At 44.5% G+C, this 14,512-nt stretch overlaps 1 protein-coding gene across 1 annotated transcript in view; it reads right to left on the bottom strand.

Annotated features, from left to right (window-relative positions):
• Window positions 1–14,512, bottom strand: part of LOC113351306 (disease resistance protein RGA2-like) — a 28,280-nt gene that overhangs the window by 1,550 nt on the left and 12,218 nt on the right. The gene's annotated exons all lie outside the window — the stretch shown is intronic.

Raw genomic sequence — 14,512 nt, 5'->3', positions numbered from 1 at the left:
TGGTCGACACGTGCACTGCTCAGAGTGTTTAATGCGGGTAGTTGAGGGGTCTGCTCGTGTCAGACAAGTGTCTTCTGCCCCTGTCAGTCCGTGTCAGCTAACTTTCTCTCCGCCGTTGATCTTAGCCCCTCTTCTGGGGATGAGATAAAGCAACTCCTCGGGGTTTATTTGGTGCTTCGCGACGCATCATGTTTTGATGTTTCGGCTTGCATGCTTTCCACGTACCTTTCTGTATACACGTGTCCGATAGTGAGATATATGTGTACACAATTTGCCCCTTTTCTTCGGGCTTAATGACTAATGGGTGCCTTGAAGAAAAACTATCGTCGCACATTCTTCTCACTCCTAATAACTTCTCCTAGATACTTGGGCACGTCTTTTATTCGTGCATTAACTGCTTATGTAACGGGCACGTTTTCCTATTTCTCCCTTAATTTCCTCTTTTCTTTCGGGTATTTTAAGGATAGAGGAAATTTAATTTCATTCTTCCTAAACACTCTCTCAGTTCATTCTTCCTTTAAATTTCCTGCCTGCCTTCATTGAACCTGTGACCTTAAATTCTTTGTCAGTCTTCATTGCACCTGTGATCTTAAATTCTGTCAGTCTTTATTGCACCTGATCTTCTCTCTTCATTCTGTGTCTTCTACTTGTTTTTGCCGGTGAGTTTTTCTTTTCTTATTTCACTGTTTTATGCCGTGTTGATTTGTGAATTTTCTGCTACTGTTGTTCCTTGTTTGTGATGAAGAACTTTTCTGATGCTTGCATACTAGTTTGCCCCTGTTCTTCATCTTAAATTAAGGAAGCCATTACTTCGAGGGTGTGATATTGAGATGTATCCTAATTTTAGGGTTGCTATGTTATCGTGGTTGTATTGCTATGATGTGTTTTTTTTTTTGGTTATTGTGTGTAACTGTTCTTGATTTTATTCTTTCCGCAGCCATGTCTGACCGTCCGCGGCCTACTTATGAGACTCCTGATTCTAGGTTGTCGAGATCTCCTCAGCGTCGAGAGTCTCAAGATGATGTTCGTCGGAGTCGAGTTTCTTCTGGAGCGAAGCCTCGTCTCTCGGGAAGAGATTCCTCCGATAATTCCGTCTGGTTCACGAGAGTCTTTAATCACTCAATGGTGCGTCCTCGTGAAGATACGGAGTACGCAGGCTCCCCCGCGCTGTTGCTTTTGACGTTCCTCCTTTACGTTCGTTAGTGCCCGAGCATCATCTACGGTCTTCTCCAACTTTTAAAGGGAAGAATACAAAGGGCGTAGCTCCTAGGGCTGAATCTTCAAAGAATCCCCCCGTGAAGAGAAAAGCGTCTGAAGCGTTTGTTAGTTCATCCGGCCCCGCCGAGGAGGATGAGGCTGCTCCCTTGATACGCAGTTCTCTGTTAGCAAAAAGTAACCTTCAAGCATATCGATCTTGAAATATTCAAGGAAAGCATGAGCTCAAGCCTTCGGGGTTCGTTTCTATGCCCCGAGGATGATATTACGTATGAGCTCTAAGTACGAATTCGATGAATTTCATTTGTTAACGACGGTTGGGGCCTTCGAGGCTGGTCTGATGCTGCCGTTGTACAAATCGGGTGATTCCTTCTACTACGACGTGCTCGCTAGTCGTGAGGGTTCTTCCACCAATACTCATAGCCGTTCCGTATCCCAACTATCGGGGAATTATCTCCGCGCCCTGAAGGAATGCTATCTGCGGAGTAAGGGGGAAACGTCGATGACTTGCTACGTCCCCAATCCCTTGGAGAAGGAATGGTATACTCCTGAGAATTTCAATAACTCCTTCGGTGATTACGTCAATAGTAGGAATCGCAAGCCGTGGAGTGTCAGCCTTCGGAATCTCCTGCTCCTCGAGGCGAGATTCGTCTGTTAAATGAGGTCAGCGATGCCAAGCTGAAGTATGTTCCTGGCACGGAGGCGTCCAGTCGTCGGAAACTCTTCCCCGCGCGAGAAAGGATCAAGCGCGATCATGACTACGAGTGGCACGCCACTTATTGAGATAGTTGGTCCGTGGGCTTACGGTTGGATTCCGGTCCCGCGGATGGCGGCCAACCGAGAATAGTAAGCCGCGCGAATCTCCTCCGCTCGCTATGGAGATTTCTGCCCCTGGCGTCTGAACTTTGCGGGCATGAATTTTCCTTATGCCCTGGATGTCGTAGAGGGAGACGAGGAGGATGGTTCCGGTGCTATACTCCCATCGAAGAATATCTCAGCTGCTCAGGTACGCAGATTCTAGCTGCGTTTCGTTTTTATAACTTCCATCAGACGGGAAGAATAATTCCTTTGTGGTGTCGGTTTCAGGTATTGAAGAAGAAAAAGATTAGGCCGAAGCAGTCTTCTACTACGGTGGGCGAGGTTGAGGCCCAAGAAGAAGTTACTAGTCCAGTGAACGAAGAGTTTGCTGAGGACGAGATTACAGATGGGGAGGAACGTACTGGTACCTCCCCTATCAATGTCGAAGAAGAGGTCTTCGCTGGTCACGCGGTGATGAAGGAAGGAACAAGTGTGGTGGCGGATGATTGTCATCGGGATGTTTCCGTCCCTGCTGGTGATGTCGCGGATACCCTTCCCACTTCTCAAGAATTTTCTTTCGATCGGATGTATTCCACGGGGGAGTTCTTTGACGAAGCCCTCGATTTTCCCGAGGACTTCTCTTTACTTTCCCCTAATGATGATTGGGATGTTCTTGGTGGTGATGGTAATGGGATGCTACTGTAGAAGGTGTTGGTGCGGAGGAGCCTGCTGTGCATGTAGGCGCGGAGGAGCATGCCAACGTTCATGCTGAGGGGGTCGAGTCAGAGAAGGAAAATCTGTTGTTGACGCGCCCGCCGATAGTCTTCCCCAGTCGCCGATGTCTGAGGGTGAGGACGCCATCATGAGTTGGTTTAAGGAGAAGAATCTTCTGTTTGTCTCTCATCCCGCTCCTGTGGTTGTTGGGGAAAAGGAATCAACCGCGTATACCCGTCGCATGATGGAGATGTCTTCGAAGGCGCAGGTGTCTGAAGCCTGGGGAAAAAGGTTGACGTTCCCGAAGCTACCCTCGTGCCGGAGCCTCCTACTTCGTTGCCGATATGATGGCTATTGCCGACGGGTATCAATATGGCTTCCGCAGCAGCGTGTGCTGGAGGTAAATTTTCGTACATGCTTGTACGTGAGAATCGGACGCTTCGGTTGAATAATGTTTTGTCATTTGATGTGTAGATGATGAGGAGCGAGCATTGCAACCACGTGCTGTATCAGTTCTTTAAAGCAAATCTCTGAAGCTCGAGGCTAAGCTTCGTCATCGGGAAAAGGAATTATCTGCGGCTGAGGTGGAAATAGAAGAGCTGAAGAAAAGCCTTAAGGAGAAAGAAAAGCTGGGTGAAGCAGAGGCTGATCTTCGTTCAGAACTTATTGCAGTGCGCGCTGAGTTAGAGCAAACTCGTAGCCAAGTTTCCACTTTCACAGGTTTGGTTCTTTTCCCTCGCCGTATGTCGTCATTCTTTTATCTCTTAGTTGTTCTGTCTGAGTCTCCCCACCCTATGTCCAGTGGGTGGCATCCCCGAGCTATGGCTTCGAAACGAAAGAGCTCGGCAAAAATCTCGTATTAGAGATTTGGTTGAGAAGATTAAGAGTGAGGCTAGAAATGGGATGCTCGGGCTGAGTATGGCGCGCGCGGCATGTTCAGATGGTCGACATGCAAAATCTGTACAACCATGATCGTGCTTTATTTAATGGCACACTGCTGTGGACCAGTGATAATCTGCGGGAAGCCCGTGAGCGTACTTCCTTGTTGGAATCTAGGATTCAGCTATTGGAAGAAGAATTACAGACGGGCGTCCATTCCTCTTTCAGGGGTCCAAGATAATATGCGGTCTTGCCAGGAACGAGATGATGCTCGTGCTGAAGTCTACGCTCTCAGCAATGCTCTTTCCGCGTCTCGTGCCGATGTAGCTCGTCTTGCTGAGTCTGAGAGGAATCTTGAAGTGTGCATGTACAGACTCAGCAAAGGGGTCTCAGAGATAAATAAAGAGGTCGACCACCTTCGTCATATGGACTCGATGAAGCAGGTAGAATTAGATGCCTGTCAATTTACTCTCACCAACCTTCAACTAGACTATAAGAAATTATCCGCGGAATATGATCATCTTGATGAAGCGCGAGATGCGGTTGTTAATGAGTATGAAGAGGCTTCGGCTTGTGTCGAAGGTATAATCCCAATTCATCGAGTGTGATCTTGTTTTTTTCTACGCTAACTCCGTGGTGTTGTCTTTTTCAGAGCTCGAGGGACGCCTTCGCGTCACAAATGAAAAACTTGAAAAGGCTCAATCTTCCTTAGCACAGAAGAAACAACCAATCACTTCAAGAATTTAGCAGCACCCGCGAGGAGGCCGTTGGTGCTGCTTCCAGAGAAGTGAATCGGCTATCTTCGTTATTATCCCAAGCCCAACAGCGGACAACAGTTATTAAACAAAGGCTCGTTGTCAATTGGCTGAGGAGACGAACAAGATGCTGGAGAGGATAGAACTTGGCCTAAGGAATGAACATGGTCTCGTGAAGAACTATCCTCGTCGTCCCGTTCCTTCTGCCTTGCCCAGCTCCTCGGGCCCTCTTCTGGTGGGAGCGTCCCATCAAGTCTTCGGAATAATCCTGCGATGGGACCGCCACTAGGTAGAGATCGCAGCGTTTGTAGGGTCCGCGGCATCATTATACTTTTTGTAACATGTAACAAGGATATTTTTTGCTGATGATCCTGTAAAAGGAATATTTTTTGATTGTGTATCCTTGACTTTGGCCTACTTCTTGTAATCACCCTTTATGAAATGAATCCTCTTGATATACCTACAATGTTGTTTTGTTTTTATTTTAAGTTTGTGAAAAATCAAAACAAAAGTTTTAAGTGTTTTTGAGTGCGATACTGAAGGAAGGTACCTTCGTGATCGTCTTGAGACCTGTCACCCCGCTGGCAATCCTGGGCCAGAGGATTCCCAGACGGTGGGGGCCGGGGAACGTTCTAGGATATGGGATTAAAATATTACGCACCCATTCCGTCGACCCGTTGCCTTAAGATTGGTTGGGTATCTCTTTCTGCTGGGTGCCTTCCCCCTGGTCCTACACTTATGGACACTGATGGGGGAGCCCTGAGAGATTGTAGATTAACTACTTTCCCCAATATTGTAGGTAGATTCCACTGACTTGATAATTTGAAAGCTTGTTTGATTGATAAGTTGAGGTCTGCAATTCCTCTTCCAGAGATAGAAACATGTGGGCGGTCAGGCTCCTTCTTCTTCTGGTACACTCCAGCAGATTCAAATCTGCGTTGCTTCTATGGGAAGTATGGTTTGAGCCATTAGCATTCCAAGGATGCCGGAGGACCTCGCCTTTTAGATTACGAAGGTAGTAGGAACCATTACCCGCAATGTCGTGGATCATAAAAGGTCCTCCCCATGTAGGTGCTAACTTTCCCCATTTCTTTTCTTGCTGATACGTGGGATTGTTCTCAACACATACTGTCCCTCTACAAAATTCCGTAGCTTTACCTTTTTGTTGTACTCCCTTGCTAGTCTTCGTTGATAATTTTCCATCTTTTGCAATGCTACTTCCCTTCTTCCTTCCAAGTCGTCCAACCTTTCTAACATCATATCTGTTGTGAGGTTTTTCTCCCAAGCTTCGGTCTTCGTGGTTGGCATGAGGATTTCCGTAGGTATGACTGCTTCAGCTCCATAAGTTAGAAGAAACGGGGATTCCCCGGTGCGGATCTTCGTGTTGTCCTGTATGCCCATAAGACATTGTGCAGTTGTTCGCACCATCTTCCCTTATGCTCGTCTAATTGTTTTTTGAGTATAAGGGCGAGGGTCTTGTTGGTAGCTTCCGCTTGTCCGTTGCTTTGAGGGTATAAGGGGGTGGACTTGTTCTTTCTTATTTTGAAAGGTGTCGAAGAGCATGTCTATATTTTTTCCCTGTAATTGCTTGCCGTTATCAGATACAATTTCAGCAGGTATACCAAATCTGCAAATGATGTTCTGGAATATGAAAGTGAACACATCCGCGTCTCTGATCCTGGCCAAGGCCTTAGCCTCCACCCATTTACTGAAGTAGTCCGTGGCTACTATCAAAAATCGTCTCTTCCCTGATCCTTCGATGAAAGGCCCGACGATGTCTACGCCCCATTTTGCAAATGGCCACGGGCTATCGACAGAGTTTAACATTGTTGCCGGCGCGTGGATTTTTTTCGCGAAGCGCTGACATTCTTCACATCGTCGGGACATCCTCGCGCATCTTGTATCATGGTCGGCCAGTAATATCCTTGCGTTTTTGCCTTGTCAGCTAGTGATCTCATGCCGCTATGATTCCCTGCGTCACCATAATGGATATCATTTAGAATTCGATGCCCTCTTTCCGGGACAAGCAGCGTAGTAATGGTCCAGGAAGGATTTTCTATACAGGACCCCCTCCCGAAGATCATATCTTCCCACTTTGGAGAGCATCTTCCTAGCTTGTTTCCGATCCGCAGGTAGCTTCCTTTCGAGAAAGGCATGTATTGTCACCCTCCAGTCATCTTCGTTGCTGAAGTCTTCGTCTTGATTTTCTTGACAGATGTCTTCTTCATCAAAGTCATTATGGATGTCTTCTCCTACCTGGTCTTCGATATTTCTTCCATCGTATCTTGATTGGTAGCGAAGGAGAATTGAGATGCAATCGAAGGCTCGTATACCCTTGCTATTTTAATACCTTCGGCATTTTTATCCCTCAGCATGGATGATATATATGCTAGGGCATCCGCGTGCCTGAGGTCCCTTCTGCATAAGTGCCGGAACTTAATGTTCGGGATTTGTGATGCCAATGTTTGGACCAAGGCCATGTAAGCTGAAAGGGTGTCATCGTACACATTATATCGAGCCCATTTGCCGTATGACAAGCTGCGAATCACTTGTCAGCCTTACATCGGTTACCCCCATCTCTATTATTATACGTAGGGCATGTACGACAGCTTCGTATTCAACAATGTTATTGGTATGCTCTTTGAATTCCAATCTAAGTGCCTGTATATCCTTTCTCCAGTTGGGGTGATAATGACAATACCTATTCCTGCTCCTTCCTTATTTTTAGATCCGTCGACGAAGACTTCCCATTGTCTATGACTCGCAGGTTCGAGGATATCCATTGGATCCTTGATTTCTTCCTCGGCTTCTGGTATTCCCTTAATCTCTTCGTCGTTGTCTAGAGGGAGGTCTGCTAAGAAATCTGCCAGAACTTGGGACTTCTGAGAATGTTGAATTTCATGAATGATGTTGAATTGGTCCAGATGGGTGTTCCATTTGGCTATTCGGCCCACTTTTCCCGTGCTTTTGAGGACTGCTTCCAATGGTGCTTTGCATGGTACCCTGACGAGGTGAGTTAGGAAGTAGGTTCTCAGTTTTTGGGTAGCCCATACCAGTGCGAGGATGAGTTGTTCAATCTTAGTATAATTTCTTTCCGCGGAATTGAGTGTCTTGCTGACGTAATAGATAGGCTGTTCTATCTTTGTATTGGTTTTGACTAATACCGCGCTGACTGCGTCCTCCGTTGCTGCTATGTACAGTGCCAAAACTTCATCAGGGTCTGGCTTCTGCAGGATCGGGATTGAAGCTAGATGTTCTTTGATTTTTGGAATGCTTCCTCGCATTCGCGGTCCATTCGAACCTGCTCCCTTTTTTAAGAATATTGAAGAAATGTTTGCATTTGTCCGAAGACCGTGCAATAAATCTGCCCAACGCTGCTATGGACCCATTGAGCTTCTGCACTTCCTTCAGATTCTTTGGGACGGCATCTCTACTATGGCTTGAATCTTAGCTGGGTCTACCTCGATGCCCCTTTTCGTCACCAGATACCGAGGAACTTCCCCGAGGTGACACCGAAAGTACATTTCTCCGGATTCACTTTCATGTGATGCTTCTCATTGCTTGAAGATATTCCTCAGGTCCTGGTGGTGATTTTTACGCAGCTTGCTTTTGACGAGCATGTCGTCCACGTAGACTTCTAGGGTTCCTCCAATCCATGGCTTGAAGATAGCATCGACCATCCTTTGGTATGTTGCCCCTGCGTTTCGGAGCCCGAAAGGCATTCTGGTATAGCAATAAAGGCCATGTGGTGTATAGAATGCTGTGTGTGGCTGATCTTCTTCTGCCAGGGCTACTTGGTTGTAACCAGAGTATCCGTCCATGAAACGACAGCTCTCGTATCCCTTCAACTGCTTCAACCAGTTGATCTATGCTCGGCAGGGGATAGCTGTCCTTTGGACATGCCTTGTTGAGATTAGTAAAGTCGATGCATATTCTAACCCCTCCATTTTTCTTAGGAACAATGACCATGTTGGATATCCAGGTAGGGTACTTGACTTCCTTGATAAATCCTGCATCTAGTAGCTTCCGAAGTTCTGTTTCTACCGCCTCATGATATTCTGGAGCCACTTTTCGTATTTTCTGCCTGAACGGGGCGTGCCCGTTTGATGCGTAGTTCATGTTGGATTACTTTTGGGTCAATCCCCGGCATATCTCCTAACTTCCAGGCGAACACATCCGCATATTCCTTAAGTAATTTGGTTAAGGAATGTTCTCTCCCTTCGTCCATGATGGTCCCAATTTTGACCATCTTCGGGTCTTCTTCCGTTCCTATGTTGATCTCCTTTGTGGGTTCCACTGGTGTGAACATAGGCTTTGGGTTTCCGAGGACTGGGGCGCTTTTTAATTGCTATTTGGCGTGTTTCTGCTCATTGTTGATTGTTGAGGTACTTGTTTCCGAGCCTCGGACATTACCCTCTTTCGTCAAGCCTTTTCCTGTAGTTTCCTTAAGGAATAGGTCTACGGCTTTCTCTTTCGTGGTTTCTTGATTTCTTACTCTTTGGATTTGTCGCTGTTCTTCTTGCTCATTGTTGATATGATCCTGAGTGGCCTGGCATTCTCGTGTAGCGATTCGATCTCCCTTGATCTCCATTATTCCCTCAGGTGTTGGAAATCTGAGGTACTGGTGGTATGTTGCCGCAACTCCTTTGAGCTTGTGTACCCATTGTCGTCCAATAATAGCATTGTAGGGGGAAGGGGTATCCACCACACTGAATCGGGTATCCAGCTTCATGGGCCCTGCGTTGACCTGTAACACAATGTCTCCCAAGGGCTTCGTGGCCGCTCCATTGAATCCGTAGATGGTGTGATAAGAGGTCATCAATTGTTCATCATGGAGCTTCATCCTCTTGAATGCATCATAGAATAGGACATTCACAGAGCTTCCCCCGTCTATGAGGATCTTTTTGAGGTTACATCCAGCTATTGGTAATGTTAGGACCAAGGGATCGTTATGGTCTTCCATATCTTCTTCGATATCCTCGGCATCGAAGATGACAGGAAATTCCATCCATTTTTCATGTTTGTCCACCGTTATCCCATCGACCTTATATAACTCGCAGCGATCTTCGAATTGCTTCCGTAACCTTTTTCCAATCTGTGCTGTGAGTGAGGGTCCTGTGGCTTCGGAACACGAGATGGTGTTGATTGTTCGGTTTTCTTCCGGAAGTTGGACTGGTTTGGTTCGTTTGGATCTGTCCTCGGTAACCTCCTTCCGTATGTAATGTTTGAGTTCTCCCGCATCAACTAATTTTTGGATCATTATTTTAAGGTTCTTGCATTTTTCGGTCTGGTGTCCGTTGAAACAGTGATACTCACAGTAATCTTTAGACTTCTCGGATCTCGGGGGCTGCTTTCCCTTAGACCATGGCCATTCTAAGTTTTCCCTCCCTTTGATCTCTCGTAGGATACGAGCATAGCTAGCGTTGAGTCTCGTGTAAACTTGATCTTCGAATTTTCGGTCGCCTGTTCTTCGTTCATCCCTCCGTTCCTTTCTATCTTTGTGAGGTCTCTCATCTGAGCAACCCCTTTTGCCCCCATTGGTTTGTTCTGCTGAATTGGTGCGGTGAGACTGATGAATGCCAAATATTGTATATATCTATCCCTTTTTGTTGGCATTTAACTCATCTTTTATGCATTAATTCTACATTTTATCCCATATTCTGTATTTTCATTGTTTTCGAGAATAAATATTTTTATTAATTAATTTTGCATTTTTAGGTAATAAATAAAGTCTGGATGACTTGCGGAGCAAAAAGAGCAGAAAAGTAGTGAAAAGCCGGGAGAAATCACGCAAGGAAGCCGCGAAGAATGGTGCGCACAACCTCATTTTCTACACACAAAAACGCCTCCGTTCTCAGCCATCAGATCAGTTCTCAGAAGCATCCGATGGTCGCTCCTTCATAGAGCATCAAAATCTGAAGTATCTGCCAAGCACCACAGCGCTGAAATTCCAAGCCTTCAGATTAGATGGTAGTTGAATCCAACGGTTGATCCCTTGCTGTTCATCGAAGTTTGATATCTCCGCCTTACACTACAGTACCTAACTCCATCAAGTACCGTTCGTTTCGTTGTATCCCTTCATCCGACGGTCGATCCTCGCTTGCCTCCGCATCACCGTCCGATCTACCTACCAGCTCCACATCCCACGGCTCATCCTCGCTGTTCATCCAATTTGATGAAGCCGCCTAACACCCTAGCAATCGAACCTATACCAGCTAACCAAACACCCCCCTTCTTCCCAAAACAGTCGAGCCCCCCTTCCTTCTCCTCTGCAGAAAATCCACCGTACACCACCACCTTCTCCACCTCTGCCACCAACTCACTGCCACCACCACACCTCCACCATCATCACCCCTATCTTTCCCCATCATTACCCCCTTGTTCTAGCCTCCTATTATATAGTTTTCTCCCCTAATTTCTCTCTAAAAACCTAGGGAAGAAATCAATAAAATAGGACGAGTTGGAAAGATGCAATTGAGGCATGGGACGGAGCAGGTGAACAAGGAAAATAATGGGTCGACGATTGAAGTGTCAAATCACATGTTTGGTGAGTAAATTTCGGATTTTCAAAACCCTAATTTCAAAATTAGGGTTCACAAAAATTGGGTATTTTGTATGTTATAAATAGAGAGTGTGTAGAGCAATTTAAGGGTGTTCTTGGGCTAGCCGAGATTCCCCCAAAATTGGGTTAGTTTAGGTTTAATTTTTAACTTCAATTTCAACTGTTTAATTTTAGGGTTTCAATTTTAATTCCCTGTTATGTTTCAATTCTAATTTCACTGCATATGTTAAATTTGTTATTCTCCTGTTAATATTTTGGACTAGCCAACATCCAGGACTTTCATGTCCTGTTAAATGTTCAATTTCAGCTCAATTTAAGTTCATGATCACTATGTTCTGTTAATATCAATGTGTTAAGTTGCAATATCCTGTTAATGTTTCTGTTGAATGTGCAATGTCATGTTAGTTCACTGTTAATTTGTCATGTTAATGTTTGTTACTTTGTTCTGTTAATGTTTTTATTTTCATCTCCTGTTAACATGTGTCCTGTTTAGATGTTATTCATTGTTAGTTCAGTTAGTTGTGTTCATGTTTGTTGTTGCTCCTGTCACTGTCAGTTACATGATGGAATGCTAGGCTAGATACATTTGAAGCATTGATGTGATTGTGTAATGGAAGAAATCAGTGCTCATAGCAAGCTGATTTTCTTGCCATTCTTGTTGTATGCTTAGGTTGTAGTGTTGATTGTGCATTGGGAGAAACTAGTGCTTATAGCAAGCTAGTTCTCTTCCCATTCTTTTAGTATATCTCCTGAATGCCTTAGCCTAGCCTTGCTTCATTTCAGTTTCTTCACCTCATCTCTGCCCTTGGCCTTAGGCCTTGGTTCATCTTGTTGTGTTTTGCTTTTGTGCATTGTTTTGTTTTTTGCTGTTTAGTTTTCCTTTGCTTTGTTCCTTGTTTTGCCCTGTGTTGTTTTTGCTTGCACTGCCTTGTCTGTTTCTGCTACACTGCTGCCTCTGCTGCTTTGCTTTCTCTGCTCCCCTGCTGCATTACTGTTGCTGCAGCCTCTGCTTTCCTTCTCTGCTGCACTGCTGTTGCAGCTGCCCTTCTGCTGCTGCTGTTGCTTGTGCCCTGCAGCTGCTGTTGCTGTTGGCCTTGCTGTGCAGCTCCTGCTCCTGCTGCTACTACTGGTGCCTGCTGCTGTGTTGCCTCTGCCAAGCTGTTTGCTGCTGCTGCCTTCCAAAGCAAGTTGAGCCCAATCCAATTCAGGCTTAACCAAAGCCCAGTTGTTTAACCCAAAGGCCTAGTTCAATAGCCAAGCCCAATTCAGTCAACTGTGGGCTTAACCAAAGCCCAGTTGTTTAAGACCAAAGCCCAAATTCATTAAGGCCCAATCCAATTCAGGCTTAATCAAAAGCCTAAGTTTAAGGCCAAAGCCCATTTGAACTTCAAATACTAACTGAGCCCAAGCTCAGTTCTTTTTATTGTGAACAAACCCATTAGTACTTTAAGCCCAACAGTTTCCAAAAGGCTTCTAAGCCCAAAGCAAATCTAGGAACCCAAATAGCTAAATCACTTCCAAAACACACCCGATCTCTGTGGATCGACCCGTACTTGCACGAGCTACAACCGACGACCGTGCACTTGCGGTATTACTGTAGGCCCCCGTTTTATCACGCTTATTTCTATACCCTTTCAAGGCCCACCAAGTTTTTGGCGCCGTTGCCGGGGATCTTTTTGCATTTAAATATAATATCTTCGGGGCCTACCAAGTTTTTGGCGCCGCTGCCGGGGATTGGTGTTGTGTTTTTCTTGTTGTTTTATTAGCTATTTTTGCATTTCATTGCATTGCATTTGCATCTGCATCTGCTTCACTTCATTTGCTGTTGGACCTGCTGTTCTGAACCTGTTTTTCTCTGCTGGGATGCCACCAAGGAAAAGAACCAAAACCCAACTGGGTTTTTGCAACAATATCAGAGCAGCTGGGCTGTGCTTAAAAGGTAACCCATTTAAGAGAACCCGAATTGTGGGCTTCCAATTTTTAATTGTGGGCATGTAATATTAAAGCCAATTTTTGGGCTTCTCTTATTTTCTGTTGGGTTTGTAATAATTTATTTGTGGGCTTGTTTGTTTAATTTGTGGGCTTGTATTTAATTTTTGAGCTTGTTTAATTTGGACTTGTATTTTGTATTCTGGGTTTTTAAACCCAGCTGAGCTTGTAACCGACACGCTAGTTGAACTCGTTAGTGGGCCGAGTACCCAAATTCTAGGCCGAGATTTTGGACTCAGTTCCACCAAAAGTTTTCAACCAAGCGGAGCCAAAGCAAACACAAAAGGCTTGCACAGTGGGCTTGCTCCCATTCAAAAACCAAATTTTATTTTCTTTTTCAAAAAAAAAAAAAAAAAAAAAAAAAACCAAAATTTTCTTTGCTCCCATTTTAAACCAAATTTTCTTTTCTTTATATCCCATCAAAACCAAATTTTTCCCAAAAATCCAAACCCATTAAAACCAAATAGTGGGCTTTGTGTCTTTTCAAAATGGGCCAACCTCGTGCTCTCCATGAATACATGTATCCGTCAATAAAATTCCATTATCATGTATTGTATTACCTCAAACCAATAACCCTTTTAAAATAAATGCAAGCATGATACAAATACTTCCTATATTTCGAGGGTTCGATTCTGAGAACCCCTATACTCATGTAAGAGTTTGAACAAATTTGTCGGACTATGCAACCTGATCATATGTCCGAAGACTCTCTGAAATTGCGTTTGTTTACATTTTCTTTAAAGGAAAGGGCCAAAACATGGTTTTACGGTTTGAGACCACAATCAATCAACACTTGGGACCAACTCACAGATCTATTTTTCAAAAATTCTTTCCACATCATAGGACCATCGCTATTCGTCAAAGTATCAATTGTTTTGTCCAATTGGATGAGGAAACTGTTTTTCACTATTTTGAACGTTTTAATGATTTGTTGAGTGAATGTCCGCACCATGGAATTGAGAAGTGGAGACTTGTCGTCATCCTCTATGAGGGACTAGACTTTAAATCTCGAACCATGGTTGAGTCTATGTGTAATGGTGAGTTTATTGATAAATCTGTGGATGATGCATGGAATTTTTTAGCCGAGATTGCAGAGAAAACCCATCAATGGGAATCCGTTAGGGAAACAGGAACAAAACCACATGATATGAATCACCCCATGAATTAGAGTTTTATTCTTGTAATAGCTCCGACCTTAGGATTGAAAATTATCCTAGATTGCAAAATTCCTATCATGATGATGATGATGATTATGATGTTATGTTAGAAGAACATGTCTATACTGAAAATGTTATGGAACCTTTGGGTTCAAATACATTAGGCTTCTCTGCCCCGACCTTAATGCATGATATTTCTTCTAGTATTCCGTGATGTTTCCCCTGATGTGCCGATACACGAGAATAAATCTGTTGATGATGTTGATAATTCTGATTGTAATCTTGCCAATTTGATTGATGATTGTGAGCATGATGTGACATGTGTAGATGAGTTAGAAGATTTTGATTTGATTGATAATGATATGCCTATTCTTCTACCTAAGTCACAATCTGATGGCCTTCCACCCAACCTAGATTTGGTTTGTACCCATATTGTCAAACCG

This window comes from Papaver somniferum, chromosome 2 (assembly GCF_003573695.1).
Source record: "Papaver somniferum cultivar HN1 chromosome 2, ASM357369v1, whole genome shotgun sequence".
NCBI lineage: Eukaryota > Viridiplantae > Streptophyta > Magnoliopsida > Ranunculales > Papaveraceae > Papaver > Papaver somniferum.
Note: the sequence above shows the minus strand (reverse complement) of the source record. Positions and strands in the feature narration are given on the sequence as shown.